Source organism: Macrotis lagotis, chromosome 4 (genome assembly GCF_037893015.1).
Source record: "Macrotis lagotis isolate mMagLag1 chromosome 4, bilby.v1.9.chrom.fasta, whole genome shotgun sequence".
NCBI classification, from domain to species: Eukaryota; Metazoa; Chordata; class Mammalia; order Peramelemorphia; family Peramelidae; genus Macrotis; species Macrotis lagotis.
Window position 1 is genome coordinate 20,777,894 of NC_133661.1, and position 22,323 is coordinate 20,800,216.

Below are 22,323 nucleotides of genomic sequence, written 5' to 3' on the forward strand. Positions count from 1 at the left end.
TCTATTTGGCACTAAAAGCCCTTCCCAGTCTTCCCATCTCTTACTTTTCCAGTTTTCTTACACCTTGCTCTATCCTCCCCCCACTCCCTATAGACCGTCATCCAATGACAGTGGTCTCCTTGCTGATCCTTGAATGCAACACTTTTATCTCTTGACTTCAGGCAATTTTTCTGGTTCTTCCCCATGCTTGGAATACTCTTCTTTCTCCTCCCATGACTTCTTTCAAATCTCGGTAAAACCCAGTTTTATCACTATCCTCAGAGAAATCAAAGAATGGGGGAAAGGATCTGAGTAAAAAATATTTATAGCAGCTCTTTTCATGGTAGCTAAAGTTGGAAACTAAAGGAGTGTCTCCCTTTTGGACAATGACTAGACAAAATATAGAATATGAGGGAATTAAAATATGATGGGCTAAAAGAAATGATGAAGTGGACAGTTTCAATGAAAATTGGAAAGATATTTATGAACTTACTTGGGTAAAATGAACAAAACCAAAATAATTTGTACATAGATTAATAACATTACAGAGGGGGAAAAAACCTCTGAAAGGCAATAGAACTCTAGCCAACATAATGATAAATCATGAGTTCAAAAGAATGATGCTGAAACATAGGACTCACATCCTAACAGAACTTAAAAAGCAGAAATAGGTTTTTTACAACATAGCTAATATAAGACTTTGTTTTTGTGGTATTATATATATATTTTTTTATTAAAAAATTTCCTTTCTTTTGGGGGGGGGAGATTTTTTAAAATTAATTATGTTCCAATTACATGTAAAGATAAATTTCAACATTCATCCTTTTGCAAGCTTCTGAGTTCCACATTTTTCTACCATTCCCCCTTCCCTTCCTTCTCCCCATAACAGCTAACAATTTGATATAGTTTGTGTTGAACGTATTTCCATGTTAATTATGTTGTGAAATAATCAGAATTGGGGGGGGGATGTCATAAGAAAGAAGGAAAGGACCAAAAAAGAAGTTTTTCAAAGTTTACATTTTGTTAAGCATGCTTTGTTTTCTTAAAAGTGTGTGTTTTGTTAGGTATTCAGAATCCACAGTTTCTTCTCTGGATGTGAATGCCACTTTCCTTAAGGTCTCTCAGAATTGCCCTTGATCACTGAACTTCTAAGAAAAGTTGTTTCCATCATTACTGATCATCTCACAATATTGCTGTTAATGTGTACAATGTTCTTTGGTTTTACTCACTCCACTTAGCATCAGTTCATGTAATTCTTTCCATGCTTTTCGGTGGTCAGGCTGCTCGTGATTTCTTAAGAACAACAGTACTACCAACTAATTCCTATACCATATTTTGCTTGACCATTCCCTGATTGATGGGCATTATAAGGAGGATTTCACCAGATTTCACAAATATATCTATTAGTTAGCCTTAACCTTACAGTGTCTTTCTCCTTCCTTATTCTTTTTAATTAGATCTATTTTTTGCTTTTGCTTTGTCTGAGATCAGGATTGCTACCCCTGCTTTTTTTCCTTTACTTCAGCTGAAGCATAAATATGTCCTGCTCTAGTCTTTTTTATCTTCACTCTGTATGTATCTCTGTGCTTCAAATATGTTTAATGTAATCCATACATTGTAGGATCCTGGTTTTGTCATTGACTCTGCTATCCACTTCTGTTTTATGGGAGAGTTTATCCTATCCACATTTACAGTTAAGATGACTAATTCTATATTTCTCTCCATCCTATCTTCCTTGTTTTTGTACTTTTCTCTCTCCTTTCCCCTTATCTCTCCTCACCAATGTTTTTCCGTTTTTCTTTTAGAAATTTTAGAAATTAATTTATTTTAAGTTTACAATTTTCCCCCCATCTTGCTTCCCTCCCCCCACCCCCACCCCCCCACAGAAGGCAGTTTGCTAGTCTTTACATCATTCCCATAGTATGCATTGATCTAAGTTGAATGTGATGAGAGAGAAATCATACCCTTAAGGAAGAAATATATAGTATGAGATATAGCAGAATTACATAATAAGATAACTTTTTTTTAAATAAAGGTAATAGTCCAGGGGTCTTTGTTCAAACTCCTCAATTCTTTCTCAGGATACATATGGCATTCTCCCTTGCAGATACCCCGACATTGTGCCTAATTGTTGCCCAGTTGGTATGAGCAAGTCCATCAAGGTTGACCATCACCCCCATGTTAGGGTGTACAATGTTTTTTTGGTTCTGCTCATCTCACTCAGCATCAGTTCATGCAAATCCTTCCAAGCTTCCCCGAATTCCCATCCTTCCTGGTTTCTAATAGAACAATAGTGTTCTATCACATAACATATACCACAGTTTGTTAAGCCATTCCCCAAATGATGGCCATTCCCTTTCTTTGCCACCACAAACAGAGCAACTGTTGCCTCTTTCAATCTTCCCTCCCTTCTATCAACTTTCTTCCCTTTATTCTCCTTTTCACCTTTTACATTCCCTTTTACCTTACTGTTTTTTGTAATTTTTACTTTAACTTTAACTTTACTTTTACTTTCCCCTTTCCTTTTATTCATCTCACCTTTCCCTTTGTTTCCCCTTTCCCCTTCTTTCCTGTAGGTTAGGTTAAATTTCTAAAGCCAAATGAGAATGTATGTTGTTCCCTCTTTGAATCAAATCTATTGAGAGTAATATTTACTCAGTACTCACATCCTCCCTTCTTTCCTTTAATTATAATAGGCCCTTTGTGCCTCATCATAGGGTGTTATTTATCCTCTAATGCTTCTTTTCTCAATATAATCAATTGTTTCAAGTCTTAATTGTTTTATACCTGTCTCATACCCACATCCTCTGACAATTTATAATCCTTTTATCTGTCCTGACAAAAGTACAATTTTCAGGGACTGATTGACTGATTGATTTATAAGCTTCATTACATCATTATCACTTCATACAACACCATCTGTCCAAATACTCTCTTCCCAAATGACACATTAGAAATACAACCCTCCAGAGTTAAAAGTCTGCTCACATCACAGTCAGTTTCTACCTACAGCCTACTTCTTTCAACTATCTTAAAAGAAATGCAATTCCCAAGAGTTTTACAAGTATTGTCTTTCTGTGTGGGCATGTAGACAATTTAGTCTTAATGACTAACATCTTTTCCCTTTCCTTTTACCTTTTTACACATCACTTGAGTCTTGTATTTAAAAATAAAGTTTTTTGTTAAGTTCTGGTTTTTTATCAGGAAAATTGAAAAGTCTTCTCTGTCACTGAAAATTCATCTTTTCCCTGAAAGAACATGCTGAATTTTGCAGGGCAGTGGATTCTTGGTTGGTATCCAAGCTTCTTTGCCCTCCAGAATATAATATTGCAGGCCCTTTGATCCTTTAATGTTGAAACTAATAAGTCCTGCATAATCCTGACTGTGGCTCCCTGATATTTAAATTGCTTCTTTTTGACTTCTTGCAGTATTTTCTCCTTTTATCCAAGAATTCTGAATTTGGCTACAACATTCCCTGAGGCTTTCATTTGGGGAATATTTATTTTTATCCATGGGAGATTATTTTTCTGGGGAGATTAATGAATTTTTTTCAGGACTATTTTATCATCTTGTCCTAGGATATTAGGGAATTTTTTCAATGATAATTTTCTGAAAGATATTGTCTGGGTTCTTTTTCTGATTGTGACATTCAGATAGACCAATAATTTGCAAATTATCTGTTCTGGATCTATTTTCCAGATTGGTCATTTATCTTGAAAGGTACTTTATATATTCTTCTATTTTTTCCCCTGTCTTTTTTTTTTTGATGGAATCTTAGTGTCTCATAGAATAATTAGTGTTCATTTGTTCAATTCTAATTTTTAGGGTTTTATTATCTTCAACCAGTTTTTGTGTTCTTTGTCTTTTTAAAAACAAACTTACTCAATGATGGGTGTTGGAAATTAACTCAAAATAGTTATTACTTGTAAAATAAAAGAAATTATTAAAAAATTAAAATAGAAATGAATGAAGTTTGAATGTTTTGGAGTCCAGATTCCTCCTTCCTTCAGACTGGAGGAATTTCAGTTGTACATCTAAGCTCAGAGAAGTACAATGAGAATCATATCTGATAATGTTTTCAAAGTGTTGCTAAAAATGGTCTAGGCATACGAGAGGATTCTTGAGAAGCACCTGGGACGAATAGAAAGAACCCTGGAGTTGGAGTCCAAAAACCTGGGCTCTAGACAGTCTTACCTGTAAACCTAAGTAATGACTTGAGTAAATCAGAAAGAATACTGGTTTTGAAATCACAGAAACTCAGAAATTTAGATCTTAACTTTGCCACTTACTACCTTTCTGACCTTCAGTAAATTATTTAGTCTTTCTGAGTCCCATTTCCCCATCTGATTAAGGAGAGCTGTTAAACTTAATGACCTCTAAAAATCACTCCCCCAGCTTGGAATCCATGATCCTGTAACCCTATGATCTTCTTGCTTCAATCTGTAACATGCCTCCCTGTATATACTTTATGGGGCCCTTGGGACAATTGGATAGATATAAAAATCCTTCATAACCTATAACATGCTATACATCTACAAGTTATTTTAAAAATATTTTAATGTAATATTTATTTTATTATTCTATAGACATTCCCTGAAAACATCTGGAATCCAACCTCAGATGCTGCTATAGAAGGATCGCCTCCAACTCAGAGGAGTCCAACTCAAATTCCATGGTGAGCCAAGTACCTTTTAATGAAAATATTGGTCGGCAGCATGATTATTATTTCAGAAAACACAAGTCATTTCAGCTGAAGCTATTTTTAATGAAATTGTGCCATATTTTTTAAAAGCTCTGCAGCCCAAAGATGTCTCCTATAAGGCAATTTTCTATCACTTATCCTTCAAACTGTGATTTTACAACAACTTCCAATTGTGTGTCATTGTGAATTGTATATTGTAACAATTTGAGACTAGACCCTGAGTTGCCTGAGGGTAGGGACCATGATTTACTTATGGTTGGTACTTTCTCCAGAATACAATCCAGAGCTAATTGTACAAGAAGATGGACCAATAATTTGCAAATTATCTGTTCGTAAGGGCATGAAAGAAAGAAGGAAGGAGGGAAGGAGGGAGGAAAGGGAGGGAGGGAGGGAAGGAGGAAGGAAGGAAGGAAGGAAGGAGGGAAGGAGGGAGGAAGGAAGGAAGGGAGGGAGGAGGGAAGGAAGGAAGGAAGGAAGGAAGGAAGGAAGGAAGGAAGGAAGGAAGGGAGGAAGGAAGGAGGAGGGAGGGAGGGAGGAAGGGAGGAAGGAATGAGTAAAGTGCAAGCAACAATGTTCAAATGTTCTCTATCATTACATAGATACCCAGCTACATTCTATCAGCCCCCTGGCAATTTATAACATAAACTAAAAAAAGTAACACATGAATCTAGAACTAATCTTTGATTTTTTATTTAAATTTTCTTTTTATCAAGAACTTAACAGTTCAACAAACACAATATTTTGATAATATCCATAGAATCAAGGATTGTATGACTGTATGGGATACTATGAATTACTGTTAATTATAGAGACTTTTAAGAGAATGCATTAAATTTAATAAGACTACAAAATAACACTGTTTATGTCTTTCTGGATATCTTTTCTTCTATAGATTTAAAAAAAATCTTTTTGATTGCTTCTCTCTCTCTCTCTCTCTCTCTCTCTCTCTCTCTCACTCTCTCTCTCTCTCTCTCTCTCTACCTCTCTCCATACACATGCACATACGTTCCTCTCTCTCCAACTGTAGCATTTCCCACTTATTTGTATTTTAATTTTTTAAATAGGCATATTTTCTCCCTGAAGTGCACTATCAATATATTCTTTCAAGGAAACATAACAGACATGTTAAAAGGTTTGTACGGTGGGAGAGGTGGAGGGGGCAATGGGGTAGTGCTTTCTCATAGGCAACATTCACAGCTCCTCAGACAGAAGAAGTCTGGAGGAATTTTTAGGTGTCAGGCTAATGGAGCAATTTGAAAGCCAAAAAGCAAAGAAAGGATTCCCAAACGAAGAAGGTACTGCTTCAATCAGCTAGAATTCAAGGAAGATCATTAATAGGTTTAAAAAGAGATTAAGAAAAAAGAAATTTGTTCCCTGGGCTTCTCTTGGAACCTGGAGCAAGAAACAACATGTTGGACTCAACACCAGAACGCTGTGGTTTAGGTAAGGGCAAGCTTGCCTGCTTACCCCAAGGGAATCCAGCACCAGCCAAACCTCATGGTTGAGTTTGAGATCCTTCCCAGATTGATGGCTGGGAACCATAATTTGAATTTAGCTATATAAGGTTCATGCTCAGAGTCATCCCTGTAACCCCACCCAAGTATAAAATCTATACAGCAAGAAGGTAATAGGGAGTGCTGAATGCTTTGGAGCGGGGGAGTGACTTCATTGTGATTCATTGGAGAAAACACAGAATATGGAGCCAGGGAACTTGGTTTGCCATCTGTTACTTGTTTGACATTGGATAGGGGGTTTTAAGACTTCTGTCTTGTACACAAATCCAGAGGGAATTTTGCTTTTTGAATTGCTTTTCAGATTCAGAAATTTTCAGAATCACAGGATTTTAGAATGGGAAGGAAATCTGAGGCTCTCCCCCAATCCATGACTGAAAAAGAATCCATACCGGAATGTCCCCAAGAGGTGGCCAATCGGCATTTACTTGCTGATACCCAGTGACGGCTATTGATCCATTTATGCTTCCCATTGCATATCTGAATAGATCGAGTTGTTATTTTTAATGACATCAAAGCGAAGTGGCCTTCTGTGTAGCCTGTCTCTTGGTCCTGGTTCTGTCCTGGAACAAACAGAACATGGCAGACCTCCCTTCCATGTGATGCTCGTTCAGATACTTAAGGAAAGCTTTCATGCCCAGCCCAGGTTCCCAGACTACATATGCCCAGTTCCTTCAGTCACTCATCATGTGCCATAGAGTCACAACCCTCCACTATCCTGGTTGTCTTTCACCAAATATTCTCCAAATGATCAAAGTCCTTGGAAGAAATGATGGTTCTTAGAGCAGATCACTATCCTCTAGACACAGGTGAAGCAGACCAAAGGACTGTTCCAATGTCTGCTGCTTTGGGTCACTCAGAGCCTGCAGATTCAAATAATAAGCCATTAAATGAACTATAATTCTTATTCAAAATATTAATTGGACACTTCAGTGGAGCTAAGAGCTCATCCAAGTGAGTACTTCCATTATTGCAGATTGGTTGGGTCCTGACCAGTATATGGCATAGTGAATCTGAGAGTCACTTAATCTCTGTTTGCCTCATTTTCCTTATGTGTAAAATGGATATAATAGTATCACTTTGAATGCATTGGGAGAGTCAAATAAATTATAATGCTTTAATGTTTGCAAAGTCCTTCCTATATTTAGAAAGTTTAGCAAATTATAAAACATTAAATGAGTGTGAACCATTTACATCATTCTTATTCACATACATAAATATTCCACTAGATCTTATCAAGGTGGGCCTTCCCACCAACAGTAGCAAAACACAAGCTATCCATCCTTGCCCCTCCTAGATGATCCTGATCCATGGACTCCCCTACGAATGCCACAGCAGATCCATCCCACATCCTAGAAAGAACTTCCTTTCCTTATAACATCAGGAGTTTACAGATGTCTCACCCCTCTCCTCACTCTCATTTGCCCCTCCCAGTTTTGCCTCAAACTTTTTGGACCTCATCACCATGCCATCAACAGGTGGCTTCCTTCCCATCCTCCAGTTTTCATCTACCCTTTAAGTATTTTTTCTTCCCAATTAGAATGTAAGCTCCCTGAGGGTAGGGATTGTCTTTCTATTTATATTTATGTTCCTAATGCTCAATGTTGGATCTGACGCATACTTAATAAGTGATGCTGACTCACTGCCTGGTTTCTGTTTCATAATCCCTTGCTATGTGCTGCTCTCTGACCATGTTTCCTATTGTACCCTTACTACGTTATGCATAGCCAAACAACCACATCAGATGAACACTAGCTCTAAAATAGTTGAGTCTTTTTCCAAAGGCATTCCAAAACTGCTCTCCTCTTCAATTCTCAAGGAGCCAGATCACTGAGCATTTGCAGTGTTAATCTAAGATCTGTCTTTCTCTCTATCTGCCTTTCCATCTACTATCTACCTATCTAGCTCTAATAAATGAGCTCTGTAGAATCATCTATGGAGCAGCCAGTTTGCATTTACTTGCTTTTTTGGCGCGTGTGGTTGTACCAAACTCTTTCGTGTGATTCTAGTTTTCCTTTAGGAAGTTCTCATTTCTTCCTGGATCTTGAAGCAATAAACACAATTTCATCAACAGCCAAGAACCTCTGGAGGACTTCTTCATCTCTAGAAAATCCCTTCACAATGTGGACTCTGCACTTCATCCTGGAAATCCATGTTAGAGGACTGACCTAATGTTTAGGGGGTTTTCCTCTGGATCTTTTAATATTTCATAGTATTTGTATTTGTTAATATCTCCTTTGGTGATCCCAAAGATTTGCAATTAATTCCATAGATAGGCTGCCCAAGGATAGAGAATTCAAATTTTCCATGAGGAGTTGCTCTAACCAAAAGCCAAAATCAAGAAAAAAAAAACATTCATTGGCCAAGTTAAGGGGAATGAACCTCCCTGAACTTATCTTAGTTGGTTGTTGAATAACAAGCCTACAGTCCATCACTGGGCCCACGCCTGGAGCTTCTTCAGCTGGATTGGACCTGCCAGGGCTTGCACACCACTGGAATATATTTCAAGAATGACACAGAAAGGACTATATCACACACACACACACACACACACACACACGCCAGACTCTACACACATACACAAAACACACCTTACTCCATCAACTGCAGTGCTTCCCCATTTTCTTCTCGATCAAAATTAAATTTTTTTGAAGGGGGGGAGAGAGAGGGGAGGCATTCCAGGCTCTCCATAGCCTGTTCCCTTCCTATCCTTGCAGTTTCCTCATGCTCTGCTGTCCTCCAGGATTGGAACCCATCATGTTGCTCTATTTGTTGATGTTCATGCTCAGGATACCTACTTCCATCTCTACCTTTGTGGTGCTGAGTTGTGTACATGTCCTCCCATCTCGCCTCAGCCTTTTGGAATCCCTGGCTCTCCTCAGGCTTAGATCAAATGTCTAATTCTGCAGGAAGCCTTTGTCAGTGTCTCCTGCTACTAGTGCTTTCTCCTCTGAGGTTACCTTCCATTTTCTTCACATGTATCTCACCTGCTGATTTATTTGTATATTGTCTCATTAGAATACTAAACTCCTTAAGGGCAAGTTGAATGGGATTTTTTTTTCTCTTTCTATGTATCCCCAGCCCTTAGTTCTGAATGACTTAGGAAAAGAGATCAAATGTCTGCTGTCTTACTATCTTTGTGACCTTGGGCAAGTCACTCAATTGGGACTCAGTTTCCTTAGGTGGAAAATGAAGAAATCATGTGAAATGGCCCCTAAAGTACCTCTCGAGTCTAAGTATTTTGCTTGCTGCTGCTCAGGGGTGAGAATGTTGAGGCCAAAATTAGTATAAGCTTTGGAGTGAAGAGGAAGACTTTGGGAGCAGCAGATATGCAGGGGAAAGTCGATCCCTAAACACATACTGAATTTTCAACTTACTTTCCCAAAGACTCTGGGGACCTTTTCCTTGGGGTAGTTTGAGACCTCTCTCATGGTTTGAGCTAGAATCTTATTGCCCTCCCAGAAAAGAGGCCACTCACTCTGTGTATTTTATAGCATATTCTATTAGGGCTTACTTCTTTGATTTTAGTTTGCTATTTGTTCAGATAAATAAGGCTTTGTGCTATTCACTTTTTGTGTGCATCTTTTGTGTAGCTAGCATTTGCTAACAAGGAATTCAATTTGTCAGTGTAAGCTTAGCAGTGACCAAGGAAAGAAGTTTGTTAATGTAAATAAAAATCATTCCCCTAGATTTTGAATCCTTAGGGGGGGTAGATAAATACAATTCTATATAGTACCCACTCAGAGACTGGAGGAAAGAGAGTCCAACCTTGTAGCATTTCCCCTATTCTCTTCAATATAGGGGTGACATTCTCCCCTGGAGAAGAATGGGCAAGATTCCAGAGAGCTCTATCAGTGCTGCCTGTGATTGTATTAGTTAGCCTGTGAAGACCTGTGGACACACCTAGACTGGCAGCACACACCTTCTCCTCTACAACCCAGGTAAGCTTTTTATACCCATGCGGCTTCCCTTTGATAGCCAAGAAGCCTTCTTAATTGCATGCCATCTTTGAAATACAGAAGTCTTCCTGGCACAGGCTCTATCCACTATAGACATGCCGCTTCTTCTTGCCCAGAAATTTGACCCTACCCCCTTCTCTGGAACTCTCCATAAAACAATAAAAGCTGGCATCTATATAACCCTTTAAGGTTTACCAAACACACCGATCCTGAGCTAATCACCTAGTCTCTTAGTACTCTAGGGAACTCTCTAAGATTTTAGGTTGTACAGAAGGTCCCAAACTGCACTGAGAGAGGAAGCTTTACCCTCTGAGCATTACCAAGACCTAGAAAATCCCAGGTCAAGTTTTAGCCTCATCTCTTACATACATTATTTCCTTTGAGGTAGACATTACAAACATTATTCTCCCCAATTTCTAGATTAGGAAATGGAGGGTCAGAGAAGGAAGATTTGACCATGATTGCAAGTCTGACTCTAAACAAGCCAACCACTCTGACCACTAGGTGATACTGCCTCTCATTTATGGAATCTTTCATGTTGGAAACTTCTAGCCTCAAGATGCACTCAGGGGGCCTCAGCAACCAATTCCTAGACCCTGCTCACTTAGGAACTCCAAGACAGAAAAGCAGACTCCTTTAGGAAAACTCCTGGTTTTCATCTGTGCCCCTGATCAGCCTTGAAATGTGAAGGACAGAAACCAGGTACCCCATGGGGAACCAGGAGGGATGAAAACTTGGCCTAACCTAGTTGCCAGTTCTCAGAGACTAAACAACGCCTTCTCTTCTCATGCTTTCCCTCCAAAGAGCATCATCATGCCCAAGGCCAAGTAATTTAGTTGTGACCCTATCTTGATCGTCACGGAGCTCACAGTGTCCCCTTTGCCCCATCCCTTCATAATTGTGCCACTCTGAATGTCTCAAATCAAGTCTCATGCCTTCCCTCGGTGAGGATAAGATGCACTTTTCAAAGTCCCATTGCATTTAACAACACCCGTGAAAGCCTCTGACTCGGATATCCACTATGAAGTACCAGGACCCTCTCTCCAAGCCAAATAAACAGAAAAATGAAATTCCCTGCCCTGGAAAGCATCTTGATGATCTTCAATACCTTAATGATGGTTGAGATAGACTTGGGGTGACAGGCAGGCCTCCAAAGGCTGGAGGACAGATGACTCTCAATTGTTTTTAATTAAAACTCTTGAATCACTGGAGGGTGATCCAGGTTCTGGGAATGGTTGCTTATTCAGCTTTTCTTTGGCTGGCTGAAAGCTATTTTGCAGTAGGTCAGCCATTAGTAGTACAAATTACCACCTGGTGAGTTATGAAACATGCATAGTTGGAGGATCTGGCAAGACCCAGCGAAGGAGAAAGAACTTGATAGAACTGGTGTCCTAATGATGTCCAGGGTCTGAATGAGGTCGATGACCTTTTGCATGCTTTGAAAAAGGAAAGACTATCTTCTGATCTAAGGTTAAGGAGTGCACCAAGACCTGTGATAAAGAATCTTGATAAATACACTATTATAATTCCTCTATGTCCTAAGCAGAAGCATTAATTCATAGATTGAGTCAGAATAAAGCATGGGGATCCTGTAGCCGAGACCTCATTTTACACATGGGGAAACTAAGGCCAAGAGAGGTCAAGTGGCTTGCTCAGATTCAAATAGATATTCAGTCTTCATCATGTCAAATGAATAACAAGCGAGTTTTTTAATTTATTAAATATTTACTACGGGCAAAGCACTATCTTATGGGCTGGGAACATTGATGAATTCTTGTTACTTGTGCTTGCACACACATTCAGCCCCTGATGTTTAATTAATAACATAAATCTCATAGGAAAAGATACATCAATAAAAGGATCTCTTCCAGTCAGTGCTCTCCTGAGTTTTGTTTCCCTCTGAAATATGTTTTACTTAGCTGGCCATTAACTCTCCCATGTTGCTTTGGGCAAGTGTGAGGAATTTCTTATGTAATTCATTTTTTAAAGGAAAAGAGGAGGAGGAGGAGGATGAAAACTATGAAGCAATAATTCCCAAGTGACAAAAATTGGGAATTTGTGAGACTATCGTAACAAAAAGTTTCAGAACATGGAGCACTTTATAATTCTACTTTTCAAAGTTGAAAGGGACTGGACCCATTCTCCATCCACTCCTCTCTCTAGTCTATGTCCAGCAAAGAGTCATTCAGTCTCCCTTTGACAACCTTCATTTATGAGGAAATCCTTCCATTCCAAATTAGCTTATTCCTATTTAACAGCTCTGAGTTTTAAGAAGTTTATTGTTATGTAGATAACAAGCTTGCTTCTTTGCATTTCTACCCATAGCTCTGAGTTCTGTCCTTTGAGGTCAAACAGAATTACCCTAACCCTTTTACGTGGCAGCCGTATTAGCTCTTCCCTAACCCTGGTCCTAGTCTTCTCTCTGAACTAAACATTTGTACTTTCTGTTTTCCGTTCTCTAGTGAATGATCTCAAGATCCATCACCATCCGACTTCTCCTCCAGATATTCTCAACTGTCACCATCTTCCCCATAACATGATACACAGGACTAAGCACCAGCCTCCGGAGAGAAGGCAAAGTTCAATGAGATAATGACTCCTCTCATTTCAGACCCTTTTTCTTTCTTAATGTAGACCAACTTTGGTGGGGGAGGGATTGCCTTTATCTTATTACTGACCCACATTGAGATTGCAATTCACTTTTCTGGTTAGTCAACTAGCAATTGTGATAATTAACTGAGGATATAAAGAAAGGGGAAAAAAATATTGTCCCTGCCCTCAGGGAGCTCACATTTTAAAAGGAGATTGTCAGAATTGGAGAGGGAAGAGGGAATGCTTTTATTTAGCTCATAAAGAAATCCAATATATATTTTAAAAGCTTAAAAAAGGTTATTTATTTATTTGTTGAGAAGCTGCCACACTGAGCTGGTCACATCCAATAGAGTTTTTCTACAGTCCTGCTGTTTCTTGACCTGTGACACTGCTCACTTTCTCCTGGTGTGGGTGACCTTGCTCTCTCCTAGACTGTCTCTTGTCTCCTGCACTTCTGTCTCCTTGGATCTTGAGGCCACCTCACTGTGTGGGTACGGCCTCTGGGCCCTCTTCTCTTTTTTACCTACCTCATCAGTTCCCATAGACTCAATTATTCTCTCTAGCCAGAGAATTTGCTGAGCTATTGAATCTACCAAAGTTTCAGTTCTGAGTTTCAGTTCTGAATGTGCATCTATCTTTTGGACAAGATATCTCTCAAGTACCCCAAACTGAATTCTTTGTCCTTCCCCCACAAATCCCCTTCTCTTCTGAACCATCATCCCCCCAGTAGCTCAACTCTCCATCGTTGTTGTCATCCTTGGTTCCTCCCTCTCATTCATTTCCCATGTTCTACTTAGTCTCAAGTCTTATTTCTTCACCCTTTGTAACATTTCTCATATAAATCCTTTCCTATTCATCGGCCCTTGTTTACTCTCATCTAGACCATTGATACAGCTTCTAGCTGGTTTTCCTTCCTCAGTGTCCCTCCGTCAATCCCTCTCCACTTAGCTGCCAAAGAAATCTTTTTAAACTATAGATCTAGTATAGTCATCTCCATGCTCAACACCCTCCAATGTCTGCCACATTACTTCGCTTAACATCTAAAGCCCTTCTCAATCTGGTCCTTTCATAACTTTCCAGTTTTCTCTGAAAGACACATCATTGCCCTCTCCACATTCTATGCTTCAGTGACATTGGCCTCCTTCTAGGAAGAGAATTCACCATTTAATTGAAAAGGGGGACGATGGGTATTGATGCAGAGAGCAAGGAAATCCAGATGCTTTTCTCACTTCATAATATTAGAAATTCTAATTGGGTTAGTATGTGAGGCAGGATTTGAACCCAAGCTTTTCCTGACTCCAAGTCTAGTGCCCAACCACTGAATGACCTTTGCATGATCCTTCCAGGACTAAAATCAGAGCTCTTATGGTTCTTACTCAGACATGAACCCAATCCAACAGGCATTTACTAAGTGCCTAGAACCATTCTAGGACTTCTGGATACAAAGGCAAATGCAAAAATAATACAAAAAGGCTTTGTATTCCAATAAGGGTGGAGAAAATATGTAAATGGATGAGTAAATATAAGGTGAGATAGTAAAGGGGAGGACCAGAAGTTCAGAAGATCTGAGTTCAAATCCTGCCTCAGATACCCATAGTAGTGTGACTCTCAGCATATCATTTAGTCTTTATCTCCTTTAGTTTCCCATCTGTCAAATGGGCATAAATACCTTAGAGGAGTGTAAGAATCTAAGGATAAACATACATACATACATATATATATATATATATATATATATATATATATATATATACACACATACATACATATCTATGGCATACTTTGAAAATATTAAAATGATACATAAATGCTATTCAGCCAGTTAATAGCTATTATTTGGAAAAGGGTGGAGGGGATGAAAAAGAAGCTTTCTGGAGGAGGTGGTATCAGAGCAAAGTTTGAAGGAGGAAGGAAACTAGGGGTCCTACCAAGTGAGAAAGAGGAGGGAGGGCTATTTGATAACCGGATTCTTCAGATGTTCCAGGGCTCATCTCCATTTGCTAGGGAAGAGATCAAATTGCAGTATGTTTTCATCACAACCCTTTGCAATGAGTTTATAAATAAGTCTTCTGCTCATCCGAGCCTCAGCTTGGCCTGAATGGCACCAGGCCCACTGACCACTGAGTCAGTTACTAGGGCACTGTTAGAAAGGTCTAAACAAAAATAATCTCACTATAAACATTCTAAAAGTAGTCTCTGTGGAACAGGGGCCACGCTTAGGACACAATTTTAACTCAATTTAGTAAACATGTATCACATTCCTATTATGTTCAGGACATTGTACTAAATTCATGGGATTACAAAGTTCAGAATACATTCAAGAGTTTACTTCCTTCTATGTGAAACAACATATATAAAGAGAAGTAGAATATAGAAATACAAAAGTAGAAAGAGTTACACTATGGAATTTCCTTTTTTAAAAATCTTATTAATTTAAGGCAATGGGATTAAGTGACTTGCCCAAGGTCACACAGCTAGGCAATTATTAAGTGTCAGAGGCTGGATTTGAACCCAGGTCCTCCTGACTCCAGAACCAGTGCTCTATCCTCTGTATACAATGTAATTTCCAGAGGAAAAGGGCATCTCGATGAGGAGGGCATAGGGAAAGGACTTCCACAGGAGATGGCCACTGAGCTACACTTAGAGTGAAACTCATTAGAGACAGGAGGATCACCCTCTACATACAGAAGATTAAGTGCACCAAAAAGGCCCCTCTGCCCCTCTCCCTATGGGTTTCAACAGTCCTCTTCCTGACCTTTTCTCAGTGGTTTCACTGATCATTGACCATTGACCACCAATAGTGACCGCCAAGAAGCAGCTTCAAAAGTAGCGCAATTGTTCCCACTTAGCAACATGCCATATCACTCTTCCCAAAGCGGATTCTGTGTCTCTGTCTACCTGAGCACATGGGAACACACGAAACAGACTTCCTTAACGTTATGACTGTGCATATTGTCTCATTCGTCGAATGTAAGCTTTGTGAGGGCAGTAATTATTTCATCTCTGTCTCTGTAGCCCCTGCCTTTAGCATCCAGTGGGATCTGAACAAATGTTTTTCGGTTTCTGGTTAATAACAGTCCATCACTACCCAACTGGCTGTCAGGAGAGTTCAGACAGGAGATGTCTGGAGGATTCCTGAATCAGCCATGTATCTCAAAGTCCACAGAGGTGGGAAACAAATCCAGAAGACCTACAAGTTGCATACAAGGTTTGACTACGCAGACTCTATGGACAACAAGTTCTCTAACTCCACCTGCCTCCACCCCAGGATTTTCTAACAAGATATCAAGTATTGGGCCAAGTAGGATATATTACATAACCTCAGACCCCACCCACACTGTTCTTGGCCATCCTGTTCTCCTTAGACTCTACAAGACATGACTGTAGCTTTGGAAAACAAACTTTTTTCAGGTTTTCAGAGAGGGCAAAGATTTCCACCCAGAAGTAGACAACCCGAGATCTTGAGCATTCTTAGTCAGACCAAGTTTATACACAAAACGATACATGAAAGGAGTGCAGGTTAGGAAACCTTTGTGGTCACCAAGGTCTTGAAGTCCAGGGGTCATGTAAAATGTGAGGATTTGAGTATCTGAAAAAGAGATCTATGGGGACATCTAAGAGGCGAAGTTAATAGAGCATCGGCACCGGAGTCAGGAGGACCTGAGTTCAAATCCGACTCAGACATTTAATAATTATCTAGCTGTGTGACCTTGGGCAAGTCACTTACCCCCCCATTGCCTTAAGTGAATAAATTTTTTTTAAAAACAGAGATCTGTGTAAGTAGACCCAGAGAGGTGCAGAATAGGACATCAATGTATTGATTTGCTTGTCTTGACTATATTTATTAAGTTACAAGAGGGGGGCTTGTCATCTATTTAGGGGGAGATGGGAGTTGGTGAGTAGTGATAGAGATGTTGTTTTTTAAAGAACATTAATGTAACATAAAAAATACACAGAAAAAAAGCAAAAAAAAAAGACCAAATGGGAATGCAGACAGGCAGGATACTGCTGTTTCTACCAGGTTAATTTTTTGTTATTATGAGTTTGACAAATATGGGCATTTCCTCATACAAACAACATAAAAAAGAGGATTGTTATGCTTCTCTAATAGGTAAAACATTTTAAGGTATATCTGAATGTTAGAGAGGCAGGATGATACAGAGGATAATCTATTTGGGTCTATTCCCCAGGATGTCCTGAGTTCAAGTTTTGTTCCTATTATTAAAACACATTTTTAAAAAGTTAGAGAAGTTCTTAGTTTCATATAGTACCATTTTTTTACTCTTATTTGTCTGTATGAAATGTTCATGCTCCTTGATGTATGGTTTATTGGTTTTCGTTTGTTTGTTTGTTTTTTAGTTTTTGCGAAGCAATGGGGTTAAGTGACTTGCCCAAGGCCACACAGCTAGGTAATTATTAAGTGTCTGAGGCTGGACTTAAACTCAGGTACTCCTGACTCCAGGAACAGTGGTCTATCCACTGTGCCACCCAGCCACCCCTCCTTGATGTATGTTAAATTTTTAATGAAAAAATTAGTTTAAAAATCGTAAGTCTATATGGCCAAAATTGAAGTTCATTGTTAAACTTATGGGTTTTCACTTGAGATCTTATGTTTTTGCTTTTTTTTGAAAGACAATGGGATTAAGTGACTTGCCCAAGGTCACACACTTGAGATCCTTAATACAGGCCCCTCTACCTTATAGATTTAGAGACTTGCTGTGGCTATTGAGAGATAGGGTTGAGGGAAGCTAAGTGGAATGGATGGAGCACCAACCCCGGAGTCAGGAGATCCTGAATTCAAATTTGAATTCCCATTGCCTTGAAAAAACAGAGAGAGAGAGAGAGAGAGAGAGAGAGAGAGAGAGAGAGAGAGAGAGAGAGAGAGAGAGAGTCACCATGATCATACAGTCAGTTAAAATGTCAGAGGTTAGATGTGGATCTGACTCCAAGGTAGGACTTTCTAATTCTATGTCTGGCATGCTATTCACTAATTCCTTTTTGTTACACATATCTCAGTTTCCATTGTCTTCCTCCTCTGAAACCTCCTTTGGGGTTAGAGGTGACCTACCTTGGGTCTCCAAGGCTGTGCCTTCAGAGACAAGTTCTAACAGGTCTTAGCAAGTTTGAAAGATTGTGAGTATCAGTCTGATGACAGATTTTGTGTCTCTCATCTTGAGGGCTAGCCTAGCAAAGTTTGGAGAAGTTATTTCTCTCCATTTGCCCTCTAGACTCCTTTCCCAGAAGCTGACTGATTGCTCAAGTCTTCCCTCTCCATGGGAAAAAAAATAAAATAAACTCCCTTGCTCCTTAAGGATTTAGCTTTTTATCCTTTCACTACTAACTTACCAGAATCATCTACACTTGCTACCTCCACTTGAAAGAGACATCAAAAGAGAGAGAAAGAAAGAAAGAAAGAGAGAAAGAAAGAAAGAAAGAAAGAAAGAAAGAAAGAAAGAAAGAAAGAAAGAAAGAAAGAAAAAGTGTGGAGAGAGAGAGAGAGAGAAGGGGGAAGGGAAGGAGAGAAGTAGACAGAGGGAGCAAGGGAAGGAGAGGGAGAGAAGAGAGAGAGAGAGATGAGAGAGAGGTCAAGGAGGAAGTGGAAGGAAGAGGGAGTAAATGAGGAGGGAGATAGAAAGAGAGATGCATAGAGAAAGGAGAGAGAGAATTTATTAAGTACTTACAGTCTCAAAATAATAAGAAGAAACAAGTAGGAGAGTCCCTGCTCTCAAGAACCTTACCTTTTAAATGGGGAAGGCTACAACATATAAAAAGGAAATGAAAGGGAAGGTACTCCTTGGGCCTTTGAAATCTGTCTTCTCTATATATTTTCTCCTTGTTGCCCTGGTCTGTTCCCAGGAGTTCACTTCTGCCATTGATAACTCTCTCTCTATATCCAGTTATCTTATCCCCCATGGTCTGGTAGACGCTTTGGCTTGACCATCCTGCAAACAACTCATGCAAAAGGGAATTCATCTTCTTCCCTCCAAGGCTGATCACTTGAAATGAAAGTCTATGTCAACCTAGGCAACTTCCTAGAAGAAAGGGATGTGATCAAGTCATAAAGGTCTGCACATTTCCCTTCAGGATCCAGAAGACCTTTTTTGAAGGCAAATAGGAGAACTGAGTAAAATAGCACAAGAGTCAAAACTCTGGTCAGACTGAATGTTTTCCTTCAAAGCCCTTGAGTATTGTTGCATATGCAATGCTCATGGCAATGGGCCAATGATATTAACTGAAATGGTCGAAAGGCCCAAAGGAGAAGCACATGGGATTTCAAAGGTCACTGACTTCCTGCCCAGATACTTAGCTTTCTTATGAAAATGTTCATTAATGATTGGGCTGAAGGGGAGGTGACAGTCATCACATGGAAGACATCCTGATTCAGTTTAATGTGCATGTGGGCTCCATGGCACAGTTCAGGAAGTCTAAAGGGCAGGTACTGCTGATCTTCAACAGCTTAAGAAATGGAGTTATAGTTTAACCCTGCCTGCAAAAAAAAAAGTGAAAATAGCCCATGAAGGAAGGAGAGACAATAGAGCTATTATCCTCTATAAATTAAAAACATCCACTCGTACTTAAGAAAGGAAAATGCTGCTGCCTGCCAACTCAGATGAATGGTAGGTGAAACAAGGAAGCTGATGGGCTAAAACACTGCACTTATACTATAATCCTTATCTTCAGATAGAAAGGAGGTATAAATAAAACATAGAATTTCATTGGTCCAGGGACAATTTCTCTATACCTTATAGGCCTGAAGAGTTACCCAGATCTCTGAGAAGTTACATGACTTGCCCAGAATCATAAAACTAGTATGGGTCACAGGTAGAATTTTGGCCAGTCTCTCCTGACCAGAACCCAGATATTCTTCTATTGGCAGCACAATATCTCCCATCGTCTTCCTCTTCTCCATCATCACTTTTGCTACATAGCTTTCAAGTTTTACAAAGCTTTATATATCTGCATCTCATCTCATTACCTCCCGAAGGATTGTCATCATAATCAAATGAGATAGAATTAGCCCCTGGACAACTTACTGTACAGTAGGTACTATGCTTTGGGCTAGATGGGAAATGTTATTTTCTCTCTGCTATTTGCTTTAGCTTTCAACTGCTTCCTAAGAAGAACTAACTCAGAAATGGGAGTGTGGATTTGCAGACAATGGCAATAACAATAGTTTCATTCACCTAGCGCTCAGTTTGGAAAATTCTGTATATTTCATTGCCTCTCACAACAAGTAATAGAGAACTGGGAAAGACTAGGAAGGGTTGGAGATAGATATCTGAGAGTCTTCTGCATAGAAAAGATAATGAAAGCCATGGGAGATGATGAGGACACCAAGAAAGAAAGGGAAAAAGAGGAGACAAGAGGGTAGGCCCTGTTCAATGTCATGGCCCACAACCAGAGATAGAATTTCAGTGATGATCCAGCAAAGGAGATGGAGAATACGGGATCAGAGAGGTTCAAACAGAATCGGAGGAATAGAGGGAAAAGTATCTGCCAGGTAAAAGGGTGAAAATAAGGCAAATTAAAAGATAAATAAGGAGATTAAGAGATCAAATGCTGAAGAGATGCCAAAGATGAATGAACAAATGAATACTAAAAGGCCCCTGTATTTGACAGATAAGATACCATCTGTAACTCTGAGATAAGTTGAGGAATAAAATCGGAAATGGATGAGTAACGAGGGAGAAAAGAGAAAATGGGGGTAGTGGAAAGGACAGTTTTCCTTGGAAGTTGGATTACAAAGGAATCAAAAGCTAATGATAGTTTAAGGGTATTGTAAGATTTAGAGAAAAGTTTGTTTTAAGGATAAAGAAAGGCTGCATGTGGTTGAAGGCAAGCAGAAGTAGCCAATGCATTGGGAGAAATGGAAGGTTGCAGAGGCAATCTGCCAAACGTGAGAAGAGCTGAGATCAGGGAAACAACGTGAGAGGTCAAAGAGCTACTGCCTTATCAGAGAATGGAGTAAAAGAGGGAAAGGATAAGGGGTTGTGTCCAAATGTGAAAAAAGAAGTGTCTGTGCAAAGATATTTGTCTTGATTTTCTCAGCAAGTTATGATGTGGGGTCCCCTACTGCTGGGGTGAAGTGAGAGGTGGGTATGGGAGAGATCTGAATAGTGGATATGGAGAACAGGATAGATAATCAATTAGGGAATAATAAAATTATTGTCTGTCACCAGTGAGGGTCCAATTGAGATTAGGGAATATAAATTTGCAATGGACATTAAGAGCATGAGAACTTATATCCCCCCTTGGGAAACATAAGGGTCAGAGAAGAGGAAGTGGGTAGTGGGAGTAATTCAAGGTTGGGACTAGGGAAGCTTAAGAACAGCAATGAGGGTGCAAGGGATTTGGGAGAAGAGTACAATGTATGGTTGAACCAGTTGCCTCTTTACTGTAGGATCAAGATTGGAAAGTGAGAGCCAAGAATGATCTGAAAGAGTATCAAGGCAGAGAAGAGTCTAGAGAACACAATGGTGGCCAAAAAAAACAGGTTTTGGAAGGATAAGACATAGGAAGAAATGGATGATAGTGAGGTTTGGGTTGGCTAAAGGAATTTCAGAATTCTTGATCATGAAAATGGAACACCTGGATGATGGTAAGATTAAGGGGGTAATGGTCCTTGAGGGCAATAATGAGTAAAGGTGGAAGTCGTTGGAGTTGAGAAGACAGAGGAATGAGAAGGCCTAGGGATTTGAGAGACCCTAAACATGAATGTGAAAGATCTGAAGATTGGTGATTTTGATAAGACATTATATATGATTTTTTCAATTTAAAAATTTTGAATTTAATTACATTAAAGACTAAAATAAAACAACTATTTCTGCATTTGTAATAGAACTGAAAAAGAGGGTTAAACAGGAAACTACACATCTGTTATATAGAGTTTGCTTTTCTTTTTAGCCTGTAGCTTTCAGAGCTATTCTGCTTTGTTTCTTTCTGACTTTTTGTTCTTTTCTCTGAAATTAAAAAAAAAACCTCGATGATTTTTTTTTAATTCCTTCTGTTCTTTCTTCTTTCCTCCCTTCCTTCCTTACTGTACCAGGCTGTGTCTGAAACTCTATGTCTTATTCTACATTTTGAGTTTATCATCTCTCTGGCAAGAGAATAGCAGGTTTGTTTCATCACTGGTTCTCTGGAATCATAGGTATCATACTCTACCTACCAAGCAGCATGGTCTCATTGAAAGAGCTGGCCAGAAAGACATGAGTTCAAGTGCCTCCTCTGAAATATTAAAATGGGACTCTGGGCACATCATTCTGCCTCTTAGAGTATAAACCATCTCTCTCTAATATTATAAGTTATGGTTTTGCTTTTTTTTCTCTTTGGTGAGGCAATCAAAGTTAAATGACTAGCCCAGGATCACACAGTCCTCCTGAGTCCAGTATGGCACCACCTAGCTGCCCCAATAAGTTACAATGAAAGTACTAATCGACACTGGCAGGAGTTTCCTTATCCAGGAATTTCTTATTCAGATAAAGTAATAAAATTCCTGGTCTTCTTCAATTCTCTTCAGAATTTTTAAAAAAATTTTAATGTTTCTCTGACTAACTTTAAAACCCATGCTTTTAATAATGTC

The 22,323-nt window shown here is 39.3% G+C and overlaps 1 long non-coding RNA gene across 1 annotated transcript in view; it reads left to right on the forward strand.

Annotated features, from left to right (window-relative positions):
* The window catches only part of LOC141520630 (uncharacterized), a 76,730-nt gene extending 63,591 nt beyond the window's left edge, over window positions 1-13,139 (forward strand). The window contains exons 5-7 of the long non-coding RNA XR_012477690.1: window positions 4,566-4,654; window positions 9,994-10,133; window positions 12,614-13,139. This is a non-coding gene — a long non-coding RNA (uncharacterized LOC141520630). The remainder of the gene's footprint in view (window positions 1-4,565; window positions 4,655-9,993; window positions 10,134-12,613) is intronic.
* Window positions 13,140-22,323: the final 9,184 nt, after the last annotated feature.